The 15,059-nt window shown below is 43.5% G+C and overlaps 1 pseudogene; it reads left to right on the top strand.

Annotated features, from left to right (window-relative positions):
* Positions 1–1,997: 1,997 nt before the first annotated feature.
* LOC132400078 (immunoglobulin lambda-1 light chain-like) lies at positions 1,998–6,176 on the top strand (annotated as a pseudogene).
* Positions 6,177–15,059: the final 8,883 nt, after the last annotated feature.

The raw sequence follows: 15,059 nt of genomic DNA on the forward strand, positions 1-15,059 counted from the left end.
TCTGCAATCGTGCAGCAAGATCATCCACTTTATTTTTTATCCTCCGTGCATTGTGCCCCAGTGACTCCGTGTGTTAGATCTGGATATTTCAATTCCATTCACTGTATGCCTGCAACTCACTCGAGGCTGCTGGCTGATTAGGTGAATATTATTTTTCTCAAAATAAACTTTACCCGGAAATTTAAAAAGTATTGAATAAACGATCCAATATCTTCTTATTATCACATTCCTAATCAATGTTTTCACTGCTGGTCTATTACATTCCTTTAAAACCAATTGGACTGTGGGCACTTATGTGGCCCCCTGGGGGTCGTATAGTTCTAAGCAAGTGAGGGGCTTACTCATCCAATCCGGATCCTCTCTCCAGCAGCCGTAGAACCCCACAGTGTGGTCCTCCCCTTGTGAGCTCTACGGAATAGTTCAATATGTTGGGTCTTTATTGCCTGGAACATAAAAGATTGAGGGGTGATTTGATAAAGGTGTACAAAATTATGAGGGGTAAATGCAAGCGAATTTTCCCCACGGTTGTTGGCTGAGACTACAAGTAGAAGTCATGGGTTGAACGTGAAAGATGGAAGGGTTAAGCGGAAAATGAGGAGGAACTTCTTCATTCAGAGGGCATTGAAAATGCGGAACGAGTTGCCAGCTGAAGTTGTGAATGCGAATTAGATTTCAATATTTAAGAAATATTTGGAGAGGTCCGTGGTAAGTGAGGAGTGGAGGGCGATGCTCCAGATGCAGTTCGATGGGACGAGGCAGCTTAATATTTCGGTACAGACTAAACGGGCCAAAGGCCTGCTTCTGCGTTGGCGTCTTCTATGACCCACTGCACCTCTTGCTGAATCCCCAAATTAGGAATGTTTTGAAGTGAACGGTGTTGACAGGTTAGTGGAGGGTAACAATATTAGGGGATTGGGAAATTGCATTGGCGGGGTCGCTGCAGTTTCGTACTTGCACTGTGACAGTATTTCACTGCCAGATCGTACAACGGTCTGAAACTTCATCGACCTCAATCATATTGGTTTAAACAATCGCACGGTCGAACAATTGTGATTCCTTCCCAGTGTGCAGAGGTGACAGCGGTCACTCAAACAACTGGAAGAAAACAGATGCCCCAGTCTGTTTATTTGACTACTGTGTTCCATTCGTTAGAAGAGAGCCCACAAAGAAAGACGTTTATTGATCTTTTATTTCTTGTTGGAATGTCCGAAAATGTGTCAGGCGATATGGAAATGAAAGCTGTTTTTTTGTTTGCTTGTCATGTCTCGTTTGAGACATCCTCAAAGCTATCACCACATGGTCACTCGTGGGACGTCCAGCAGATCCCTTTCCTGCTTCGAAACTCCTTGTCCATTGACGGCTCGGCCTGTGCCCATCTCCTGACAAATACAACTGACACACCAGTTGGTTTCAGAATTTTCTGGATATTATTGGGAATGGAGCTGTGAATATCCAGGAACGCAATTGCTGTATCTGCTGCGCTGCGGATTCAGTGGTTCTGACATCAGTAGTGTATGTCAGCGTAGAGATTGCTTCAGTATCCCAAAGTAAAGAGATTTGGGATCAAATTGCAAAGATAAAAGTAATTTTATTATCCAAGTTTACGTATGTCAGCAAATACAAAACTGAGCTTCGCTGTCTTGCGGGCATAGTCAGTAAATCCACAAACCACAACAGAATTAACGAATGACCGCAGAAAATAGAATGGAAATAGACCCAGTGAGCAAAAGGGAACAATCTATGTAAATACAAAGTAAAAATAAAAATAAAGAAAAAATAATAAATAAATAACCAATGCATATAGAACATGAGCAAAGGGGGCATGGTCTGGGTGGTGGGTGTGCTCGATGATTGATGCTGCTTTCCATTGACAGCCTCTCCTTGTAGATTTCTCAAATGTTGGGAAGGGACTGACCCGTGATGGACTGGACAGTATCCGCTACGTTTTGTAGGATTTTTCTTTCAAGGGCATTGGCGCGTTTCCATGCTAGGCCGCGATGCAAACAGCCAATACACCCTCCACTGCACCTCTACGGACGTTTGTGAAAGGTTCCAATGTCATGCCGATATGCCGTAAGCATCTAAGGAAGTAGAGACGGTGCCATGCTTTCGTTGTAACTGCACTTTTGTGCAGAGCCCAGAACAGATTCTCTGAAACAGAAACATCGAGGATTTAAAAATTGCTGACCCTCTGCACCCTGTTTGTTGAAGTAGGACTGGCTCTTATACCTCCAGTTTGCTCCCCCTGAAGTGAATACGCAGCTCATTCTTTTGCTTACGTTGAGTGAAAGAATGTTGTTGTGGCACCACTTAGCCAGATTGTCAGTCTTCTTCCGACCTGCTGATTTGTCACCAACTTTGATTCTGAAAACATCAGAGGTGGCGTTAGCAGACTTAAATATGGCATTGTAGCTGTGCTTAGCCTCACATTCATAAGTGTGCAGCGAGTAAAATAGTAAGCCAAGTATACGTCTATTTTGTGCACACGTGCTGATGGAAATTGTGTAAGAGGTGCTGTTTCTAATACTAACTGGCTAGGGTCTGGAATTGAGGAAATCGAGGATACAGTTGCACAAGAAGGCATTGAGGTCAAGCACTTGAAGCTTCTTGGTTTAGATTTCAGGGGTGATGGTGTATCTCTTAGGTATTCAACAAACTCACTCTCTTCAGATCCATTACTATTCTGCATGATAAACTCTGCCGAAACTACTGTAATCTTGCCTTTACTATTTCGTGTTGTAACGCGTGGTCCACCTCCTAGCTTCTGTTGGGACGCCTGTATATAAGTGCCATCAATGTCCTCTTACCCTTGCAGTATCTTAACTCAACCCACAATGATTCAGCATCTTCCAGTCCTATGTCACATCTGATTTGATTCCGTTCTTCACTAGCAGGGCCACACCACCCCCTCTACTTACTTTCCTATCCCTCCAATATAACGTGTAACCTTGGACGTTCAGCTCCCAACTACAACCATCCCTCAGCCACAATCAACTGATGGCCACAACATCATACCGGCAATCTGTAATATTTCAACAAGATCAACCAACTTATTCGTTATATTACGCGCATATATATACAACACCTTGAGGACAGTAATAGATATCCTTTCTGATTTTGCATCCATAACGATTTGATTCTCTGCCTGCTGGCTGCAAAGAAGCAGCATCACCTGCGTGTCCTTCCTGACAATCTGACTGCACGCTATCTTCAATTTTTTACCATCCGTCCTGTTCTGAGTCCCTTCACAACGGTTCCCACCAACCTTTCAAGTTAGTTTAAACCCTTCCCTACAGCCCTAACAAACCTATCCTCCAGAATATTGGTCACCCTCGGCTTCAGGTGCAACCCATCTATTTTGACCGGTCATAACTCCCCCAGAAGAGATCCCAATTATCCAAGAACCTGAAGCCCTGCCCGCAGCATCAGCCTCTCAGTCACGTATTTATCTGCCAAATAGTCCTGCTTTTACCCTCACTGGCACAGGCGGCAATCCAGAAATTACTACTCGGGTGGTCCTGCTTTTCAGCTTTCTAGCTAGCTCTCTAAATCCACTTTTCAGGACCTCATTTTTTTTCCTTCCCATGAAATTGGTACCAATATGCACCAAGAAATCTGGCAACTCTCTCTCTCTCTATCTATCATTTCGGCGCTCGTTGTCTGCATCTCCTGTGGGTTCTGCTGCCCATTTACCAGGTGAGAGTCGGATGAGTTCACTCACGGATTATCCATTAAAATTGGGATTACTGCTGATTTTTATTTCGCTCCAAGTCGCCCAGTGGTTTTATTGTGTTTTATTGCAGATATCCACGTGTCCCCAGTGTTCAGTCTGACCCCAGTGGCTGGACCTGTTTCCGCGGGACAAACCCTCCGCTTAGAGTGTTGGATACAGAACGATAATGTTGGCAGGTTCGACATGAACTGGTACCGATAGCGTCCAGGGGAGAGACCGGAATGGGTGTTAGAACATTACCCAAACAATAATATATACAGAGGGAGAGGGATCACAGACCCTCCAGCAACAGTCACATCCTGACCATCAGCCGTTTGGAGCCCTGGGATTCAGCTGTCTATTACTGTGATACGTGGGACAATGGATTGATGTTCGGCCCAGGCACTATCCTGTATATTACGAGTAAGTGACTCCCTCATTCAGTTCCAAACATTTTCTAGTACAGTCGCTCTCGGTGCCCACAGCTGGATAAAACCCCGTCCAGGGGAGAGTTGTCATATATCTACACTGTGGGTGGTTCCATCTTTTCAGTCTGGCACAAGAGACTGTTCCGCCCACAGAGTCAGACCGAGCAATTAAACTAATGATCTCTTGAATTGTGAAATTTTTTTCGTTGGACACTTTTTACATACTTCAGTCGGTGTAGCAGAATTCAATACTTTCTGACCTTCCTCCTCTTTAACACAATTGGTCCTGTGAATTGCATGATTGGTATTGGTTTATTTTTGCCGCTTTTCACAAGATACAATGAATTATTTGTCTTGCATACTGTCCATTAAGATTACGTGATGACAGTGCATTGAGTTAAACACAGATTAATGCAGAATTAAATGTAACAGCCACACAAGAAGTGCAGTGCAGGTAGATAAGTTGAAGGATCATAAGGAGGTAGATAGTGAGTTCAATCGTGCATCTTATCCTACCAGAGAACCATTCGAAAGTATATTATCGCGCCCCCTCTATGACGTCAAATTAAAGCAATCCCTGTTGTCTACACATACCCCCTATCCCTCCATTCTCATCATACTCATGTCTCCGTCTAACAGATTCTTAAACGTCCCTACACTATCTTCCTCATCCTCATGCATCCATCACTTTGTTAAAAAGTAAAACTTCACCGAAATTCTTTAAATTTTTCTCCTTTGGCTAAGATTTCTGCCCTGGCAAAAAAATCTTGACTGTCGATCCTATCGCTATTTTACATACTGTCTTGAATAATGTTCACACCTAGTTCGGGTAAAAGATCACTACCACAAGCATGACCTCTACCCGTCCCTCTTCATTCATCACCTCTGAGGACATGTTTGTTGCCAATATTCCATAATTTTTTAGGCTGCGGTAAATCCTGGACCGCAGGGCAGAATGTTCACCACTTCAAGCTAGCGCAATTCGCAGTTTCTCATGAAGAACAGCGTCATTATGACTTTAGGAAACACAGGAGAAAAACATCAGATCAAAAATAATACACACAAGCGAATATTGTTGGGCAGACAACAGACTGATCACAGAGTCGAACGGCAACACGCGGGTTAGTAGGGGTTCGGAATGCAGTCTGGTTCTGAACGAGAACTTTTGCATTTTCCCTCTTCTCATCCGTTCACAGACCAGCTCTTTTTTTCTGTCATTTCTTCTTCTACAACAGGGTCCCGAGTCTTGGATATGCACTGAGTTTTCCCGACGCGAGACATCCCAGGGAGCCTTCGTTCTATTAACAACTGAAAGTGCAATATTCTCAGTTGTTGTCCTAAGAGTTCAAGGTTTGGGATTATTGGAGAGCAACAAGGAACTGTTCGCAATAGAAGGATCAATCATATGGGAACGGTGTGGGGCTTTAGCGAAGAGATTGAGTAGTGTTGATGTTATCTTTTAACACAATGCAGTGCTGAGAGCAGAGTGGATTCAAAAATATTTAAAAAAAATAAATTATGTCACGTCCTAACCACGAAAGGCTGCGAATAATCCCTGCAACTCTTCACTCAGAGACTTGTACCCGAGAGCTCAAGTGCGCCGTATATTGTGTCCCAATGTCTGTGTTATTTTCGTGTTGGTGTTTCTATCTTTAAACAGTCCACGGAATAATATTGTTTCTATTCCCCTTCTTCTCTCTCACACAGGTTGTGAGTCCCGGGAGCCCGCAATTATCCTGCTCCCTCCCTCTCCGGAGGAGACCGGCTCGGGTTCGGCCACTCTCTCCTGTCTGGTGAGTGATTTTAAGCCGGGCGTAGTAGCCCTGCGCTGGACCGTGGATGGAGTCGAGACGGAGAGCGGGGTGACGACAAGCGCCGTGTCCCTAGACACCGACCAGACCTACAGACTGAGCAGTTACCTGCGGGTTCCCGTCGCTGCCTGGAACAAGGGCTCGAGCTATTCCTGCAGCGTGAGTCACAGCTCGCTGAGCTCGCCGCTGCGCAACACCATTTCTTCGACCGCCTGTGCAGAGTGAGAGTGTATCGGCTTGCAGTACACGCGGATAGTTTGCTGTTGTTTAATGCTGTGAAGTAATGACTTGGTCTCTGTAGCAGCCTATTGCAATGTAATTGTGTAGCAATGTTCACTTATGGAAACAATCAGAATGTTTAATAATTTCAGAACAGCTGGCAATAATCCATTTTTTGCGAAGGATAATTCTGTGTAGAAATGTCCCCACTGTGCTATGTCTGAACCACCGCTCTTTGTAGACTCAGGAGCGATCTCCCGCACTGTGATTTGAACTTATGTAACACAACTCTAAATAAAAGTGTATATTTATCGTGTCTTGTCTTTACTCGGCTGCTAGCTGTAGGTTAGGGGGAATGGTCGCGGATAACGTACCGTCTAGGAGCCTCAATCAGAATTACAGTTAAATCGACACCGTCAGCACCCACCACACCCACACCCATTTGAAGAATATTCATGTTCTTAAATTTCCTGCACATCTATGCACCTACCGTAAAGCCTCTAGAAGGACCCTATCGCATTTACCTTCATCAACATCTTCGGCAGTGAATTCCGGGCTCCTCCCGCTCCCTGTGCTACAAAAGGGACCCGCACATCTGCTGTGAACTTATTCCGGTTTATCTTGAACGCTTCGCTCGTTTCAACAATGTGGAAAAGCGATACTGGATACCTTTCATATCTGTGTCTCTCATAGTATGTAAATCTCTGTCAAATAGCCCCTCAGTCTCGGAGGTTCTAAAGAAAACATCCCATGTTTGCTCAAGTTCAAGTTCAAGTTTAGTTTATTGTCATTCAGCCGTTCATATGTATATCGCCAAACGAAACAACGTTCCTCCGGACCAAGTTGCACAACGCAGTGCATATAACATACACACCACACATTAAGTAATATAACCATAGTAACCCAAAGTAAATTATCAAGTAATACGATGCATACAGCACAAGTCAAAGGGAAACAATAGAACGCTATTGGCACTTCATAGGTGCTGAGACGTGAGTGGTGGCAGGGAGCTTAGTATTCTTATGGCTTGTGGGATGAAACTGTTTCCACCCTAAAAGTTCTTGTTTTAATGTTCCGGTACCGCCAGCCTGATAGTAGGGGATAAGAAAAATTGTTGGAGGAATGGGAGCGATTATTGACAATGCTAAGAATTCGTATGCAGGGCCAGACTCACCTTAAATCAGATGCTCTCCATTCCAGACAACATCACAGAAAACTTCTTATCCTAAATGCATGTCTTTAGCAGATCTCTTTGCAATCTCAATTCCACATCTTGGCAAGTATTAGGAGGCATATGCATAATTCCCAGAATACCTAGACATGAATCCTATCATGTTTTCTTTTAACCTTGCAATTTCCTAACTTCACCCACAAAGATACAACCTTCCCTGACCCGGTGTCAACTCTTTCTGAAGACGTAATACCATCCCTTACCCACAGAACCCAACCACCACCTATGCGTTCACGTCTGTCCTTTCAAAACAAATTATATCTCCTGATGTTAAGCTCCCAGCTGCCAGCTCTGAGCTTCTTTCAAATATGACTCAGTGATACCTACAAAGTCATACCAACAAATCTCTAATTGCGCCAAGAGTTCGTCCACTCCATTCCGAAAGCTACACGCTTTGAAACACATCACCTTCATTCCTGCATTTTCGCCCTTTTGAATTCTGCTTTTGTACCATTTAACACTTTGCTCTATTTGCATTTGAACCCGATCAATGGACTGTTATTCATTACATTCATGTTACACCCATCATCTACTTGTAAACCTGTTGGCTCACCCTCAGCTCTACCATACTGGTTCCTACCTCTCTACTATATTAGTTTAAACCACTTCCAACAGCTCTAATAAATCTGTCTAAAAGAATATTGGACCCCATGGGATCCAAATGCAAAATAGCTCTTTTGTACAGCTCTCACCTGCACAGAGGAAGTCCCAATTATTCAGAAATCTTAATTCCTGCCCCCGGCTCCTATTCTTCAGCCACGCATTTATCAGCCAGCACTTCATTTTATTCCTATTCTCACTGTCGTGTGGCACAGTCAGTGATGCCGTGATGACTACCTTTAAGGGCGTGCTTCTCAGGTTTTTTCTCAACTCACTGTATTCTGGTTTCATGACCTTCTCCTTATTATTCCGATTTCATTGGTACCAATACAAAGACATCGAAATATAGAAAATCTTCAGCACAATACAGGAGTTTCGGCTTTCTATGCCGTGCAGAACATGTACCTAGTTTAGAAATTACCTAGGGTTACCCAAAGCCCTCTATTTTTCCAAGCTCCATGTACCTGCCCAGGAGTCTCTTAAAAGTTCCTATCATATCCGAATCCATCACAGTAGCTGGCAGCCCATTTCATGCCTTCACCACTCTCTGTGTAAAAGAAAGACTTGCCCTGACATCTCTTTTGTAGCTACTTCCAAGCACCTTAAGACTGTGCCCACTCGTGTTAGCCATTTCAGCCCTGGAGAAAAGCCGCAGAGTATCCCCACGATCAATCCCTCTCCTTATCTCATACACTTCTATAAAGCACCTCTCATCCTCCGTCGGTCCAAGGGCAAACGGGCTAGTTCGCTCAACCAATTCTCGTATGTCATGCTCCACAATTCAGCCAACATCCTTGTAAATCTCCCCTGCGCCCTTTCTATAGTTTCCACATACTTTCTGTGGTGAGGTGACCAGAACTGAGCACAGTACTCCAGGTGGGGTCCAACCGGGGCCCTATAAAGCTGTAACATTACCTCACGACTCTAAAACTCAATCCCACGGTTGATGTATGCATTCCTGACCACTCAGTCAACCTGTGCAGCTGCTTTGAGTGCCCAATGGACTTGGACCCCAAGATCCCTCTGATCCTCCACACTGCCAAGAGTCTTACCATTAATACTCTATTCTGCCCTCATAATTGACCTACGAAAGTGAACCACCTCACACAATCTGGTTTGAACTCCATCAGCCTCTTCTGTAATTTAACTTTTTTATTGAAGAAATGACACAATACAAAATAGGTAATGCATTACATTTTCCTCCATTTAGCTTTCATATCTTACCTCTAAACAAAACTCCCTTCACCCGCCCTCTTCGAATATATCTGGGAAGCTAATGTATTTACAATGCAACACTTCACAAATACAAGTACGGACATTTCACGTCCCTGTTTCCTGACTTTGCAAACCACTGACGCTCTTGCTAATCGAGAAACAATCAACCTCTGCTTTCAATGTATCAGCTTTAAACTCAGCTGGCTACATTATGGCCAACACTCTCCTCAGTATCCAGGACACTCAAAAGCCCATGCTTCAGCAAGGGGCATGTATCATTATAGACCCCATCACTCAGGACATTCGCTCTACGCATTGTTTCAAGATGGAACTATAAGAGTCTGAAAAGTTTTAGGATCAGCTTCTTCCCGTCCTCTATCAGATATCGGAATGGATAATTAACCCATGAATGCTACCTCACGATTTCCCTCTCTTTTTGCACAGAGAGACAGCCAGACACATACATATACTTCTTATTGTAAGTTATAGTTGCTCATTGTAATATATTGCTACAGCAATGCAGCAAGTTTCACAACAGATACCTGATTCGGATAATACGTTGGATTTATGTACAATCTGTTGAGTATTTAGGACACACAGGCCAACAAATGCAGATTGGAACTGATGTTAAATTACTTTGAATTGGCAGTCGTTCCTATGTCCTTAAGACAGCCAGCAGCTCCGACTCTGTCATGTGCTTTCAACCGGCCTGGCGGCGACCCTCGTGTTCATTGCTGTTGGGGCGACCACTGTGGTCATTGGGAAGTATCGGGATGAATGCAAACCAGGTAACGTGCTGGCCTTAACCCAATCATGACCTGAACCTCTCGCCAAACGGTGAATAATCCTTTTGAAGAATAGCTCACTTCTAAACATCTCTTTCAATCAGTAAAAGGAGAAACCGCAGGCAAAAGTACCACCACCTGGCGGAAGGATCGAGAATGTGATGCAAGTAGACTCAATTTCAGGTTAATGCGCTGTCCCGGCGTTTTCGTCCACACGAGTTTCTAGAGTTAACAGAGTCTGGTGCAAAAAAACATGAAAACAAGCAAAATCCAGAGCGTGGCATTGATGTGGACAAAAACGACTCGTTAATGAGAGAGATCAGAGGAGAACGGGAAGACTGTTTCAAGATGATAGGAAGATGAAAGTAACTTAAATTAGCACGTGTTACGACAGTGGTGTCGGAAAAACATCTCGGAGTGAACATTGCGTCGAACTTCGTAGAGAATGGGCTACAACAGCAGAACACCGCACCGGGTTCCACTCCTGTATCCAGTGATGCCATTTACAAGCAGGAGATTGCTTTGCGCTTGGAATAGTACAACATGGGAACTGGTCCTTCACCCTACGATATTCAATTGATCTAATTGAATTGGTAATCAAATACACAACTACACTGAATACTTCCGCTTGAAGAATATCCGTGTTCTTAAATTTCCTGCACATCTATGCACCTACCGCAAAGCCTCCAGAACGACCCTACCGCATTTACCTCCACTAACATCTTGGACAGCGAATTCCGGTCTCCTCCCACTCCCTGTGTTAAAAAAGGGACCCGCACATCTCCTGTGAACTTATCCCAGTTTACCTTAAACGCATGCCTCGCTTCAACAATGTGGAAAAGCCAGACTGGCTACCTTTCCTATCTGTATATCTCATAGTATGTCAATCTCAATCAAATAGCCCCTCAGTCTCAGAGGTTCCAAGGAAAACAACCCATGTTTGCTCAAGTTCAAGTTCAAGTTCAGTTTATTGTCATTCAGCTGTACACATGCATACCGCCAAACGAAACAACGTTCCTCCGGACTAAGTTGCACAACACAGTGCATATGACTTACACACCACACATTAAACAATATAACCATAGTAACCAAAAATAAATTAACCAGTAATACGATGCATACAGCACATGTCAACGATAAACAGTAGAACGCTATTGGCACTTCAAAGGTGCTGAGACGTGGGTGGTGGCAGGGAACTTAGTATTCTTGTGTCTTGTGGGATGAAGCTATTTCCCACTCTAAAAGTCTTGTTTTAATGTTCCGGTACCCACAGACTGATAGTAGGGGGATAGGAAAGATTGTTGGAGGAATTGGAGCGATTATTGACAATGTTAAACATTCGTACGCAGGGCCAGACTCTCCTTATATCAGATGCTCTCCATTCCAGACAACATCTCAGAAAACTTCTTCTGCATTTTTTCCCAAATCCTCAACAGCCTTCCTTATATGAAGCTGGTCAAAATTGAATGCAATGTTATCTGGAAATCTAACTGCGGGATCTATTAAGCTCCAACATAATTTTCCGACTCTGGAACACATTTCCTTGACAGATAAAGAAAAAAATGCCATGTGCCTTCTGACCACACTAACAAGCTGTGTCGTCACTTTCGGAGAGATACGGACTCAACTCCATATTCCCTCTGTACGTCACGGGTGTTAAGGCACTAGTCATTAATAGTGTACCATCCATTTATATTGCAGCATTTATCACTTGGTGGGATTAAACTCCTCTGTCATTCGCCCGTATCTGCAACTGATCTGTATCCTTTGGTCGCCTTCTACTCTGTCCACAACTTCGGTGTCATCTGCAAAATTAATGAACAACCCATTTACATTTTCATCCAGGTTATTTATATATCACACACACACACACACACACACACACACATATATATATATATATATATATATATATATATATATATATTCCTTCAACCGGAACCCGCTGTCTTCTATGGGTAAGCCTGTTTTGAATCCAAACGAACAATTCACCACAGAGCCCATGCATCTTAATTTCCGATTGAGCCATTCTGTATTGAACCTTGTTAAATGCCTTACTATTATCCATATAGACATCATCCATAGCTCCGCCTACAACAAATCACCATCGTTACTTCGTCAAAAGTCTTAATCAAGTTAGGAAGATACGAAGTCCTCCGCACAAAGACAGATTTTCCAAACGCTCATAAATCCGATCGTTAAGAATTTTTTCCAGTAATTTCCCTGCCACTGACGCGAGACTTTCCGGTCTATAATTCTCAAGATTAACCCAATTTCGTTTCCACAATATTGGAAAATTAGTTGCGTACACGTTCTCCGAGACCTCGTCTGTGGCTATAGAGAACACTGAGATATAGGTCAACCCTCTAGCAATCTCATCTCTTGACCCTCTTAATAACCCGGTGTATATCCTATAAAGACACCCACTTAATGTTCCTTAAGATGCACAGTAATACCTCGTTCTTTATTTCATAGTGCAGAAGAAAATTCCTACCCTCCACACTGATTGCGCCACCTTCCACATCTTTCTTCTTGATGTTGAACATTGAACAACATTCTACACATCCATGCATATGTTCCTTCATTTGTCATTCCATGTCCTGCCCGCTCCTAGTTGTCGTCTTGCTCTTCTTGTATGTATAGAACCCCCGGGATTCTCTCTAATCCAACTTTCCGATGACTTTTCATTGTCTTCTCTGACCTTCCTCACCGCTTCGAGTTTAGTTTCTAGCTTCTCTATAGTTCTTACGGACTCATTGATTTTTTTTTTGCTTTGCATAGTTTTTGTTTGTCAGCACAAGATTCCCTTTCCTTTTGGACCAATATCGTTGCCTGACTCCATACTCGCACCCGAACAGCTGCTCACAGTTCACGACCACTAGCTTCTTTCTAATATTCTGCAAATTTACCCTGCTCGAATTTAATGATATTTATAATAAATGTTCTCCCAGCGAAAAATTAGTCACTAGGCCAGGCTAATGATCAAACACCAGTTCAAGTTTGCCCCATTCTCTTACTGGAACATCTGCACATTGATATAGAAACTATTTAGAATTGACCAAACAAATGTTGCAATGTATAAATCTCTTGCTTTAAGGAGATCCCACTTCATCTTAGGGAAGTTGAGGTTACCCGCAACAACCCTGGTGTTTTTAGACCTTTGTGTAGGATTCAATGTCTGAAAACAATTACAAATACGACAATAGACAGAATTTAACGCGAAACCATACGTATTCATGTGACTTGTCGCTGGTCTCATCTGGTCGGCGAGAGGACTTCAAGGAGGAGCGGTCGGGTTTCCAGACCCGCAGCAGTGAGCGTAGACACCGTTGGCGTTAGTCCGCAACTGAGGAGTGCAAAGTTCTTGGGAAGTCGAGGAGTTGCGGAAGGAGAGAAATAATACACCAGGGTGTCGAATTGGAGAGGGAATTTGAGGAGATTTCAGTTGAAGGGAAACAGCTTAAAAAAGAGGATTACAGATCGGCGAGGAGATAGAGGATGGAGTTTGCTGCATTGATAAAGGGGTTTATAATTTGGACGAATTACACAGATAGCGAAAGGTTTAGAAGGGTTACACAGATAGAGGGTTTTGGAGCTGGAGGGGTCACACAGAGGGGTAACCGGGTTGGAGGGTTTTCGCAAATAGACTGCCGTGTAGGTACCTAAACAGTTACACAGAGAACAGTGCAGAGACTGAAGAGAGCTGCATAGATAGGGAAGGGCATTGGTGATGGTGATGTTGGATGGGCAGGGAGATAGAGATGATGTACGGCCGACAGATTCTGTATTTAAGGGACAGCAAGAAGTGCATGGGCTGTAGAATATTTGGGATATATTAGGTCCAGGACTGGACAAGTTTTCAATGAACAGGGACTGAAGACTCATATCAAAATCCGATGGATATCACACCGGCAGGTTTAGCGACCGAACGAGAGGGTCCTGAATTTTGTTGTTGGCTTTAATCAGGAAAATTAAAGGTGAATGACATTCTTTGCTCCATAATATAACATTCCTTTGATCTGGAATTAACGCGTGTTTAAATTGCCCGATAAACGCAACCCGTCGGGGAATGGTGCAGGGTGGGGGGTGTTACGGTAACCAATCACTTGCCATTTCCTTACAGATCTACGCAAGCTGGCGATTTGTACTAACTGATCTGGAAAGGCAGAGTGAATATTATCCTTCGTGAACAACGACAGATTTAGAACTTGTTTCGTATGTGCGGATCAATAATTGCAACGGAGTAGTATGATAAAATGTTTTTAAAGAGTCGTGTTGGTAACGGCTCAAGCTGAGCAATTTACAGTGCGGGAGAGGCAAACCGGACCCGCCGAGACGAAAACGTACACTCTCGAAAGAAAGCCCGCGCGCAGGAGGCCCAATTGATTCACAGTGCCATCGATCGGCCCCATAAACACTTGTCATATTCCCGGATCTCTTCATCCAAAGCCACACTCAGAGCTCCCTCAGTATCAGACCATTCGGTAAGAATGAACATCAGTTAATCTGTACTCCCACCCCTGATTATGTACAGCTTGCTAGGATTAAAATTGACCCTTTCCCTAACTACTGCTTCAATAAGTTATAATTTGGCAACGAATACTGATTTTTTTCTTGATGATCTAAACGCCCAATTGCTGGCGAGCCGCTTCCAATTGTCCAAAGGTTGATTGTGCAATCACCGCTGTGGCCATGGATCCCGAATACTCAGTCCAGATTATGAGACGATCCCAGTGATGGTACAGGATGAGATTCATACTGACAGGCGGTGAAGAAAATTATCGTGTTAAATGCGTGGCTCAAGGATTGCTGTTTGAGAAGTACGATTGAATTCATGGGAAGTTGGCACCAGTATTGGGGAAGAAGGGAGTTGTACCAATGGGACAGACTACACTAAAACGTGATGGGATCTGGATCCTAGCGAATAGTATATCTAGGGCTATGGACAGGGCTTTAAACTAAATAGTAAGGCGTGTGTTCAACAGATTGGAGAATTAAAAGAGAAAAGTGAGGATAAAGATATAAAAGCAAAAAAAAAGACAAAAAAGGAAAAAGTAA

The sequence above is a fragment of the Hypanus sabinus genome, chromosome 9, assembly GCF_030144855.1.
Source record: "Hypanus sabinus isolate sHypSab1 chromosome 9, sHypSab1.hap1, whole genome shotgun sequence".
Taxonomy (NCBI): domain Eukaryota; kingdom Metazoa; phylum Chordata; class Chondrichthyes; order Myliobatiformes; family Dasyatidae; genus Hypanus; species Hypanus sabinus.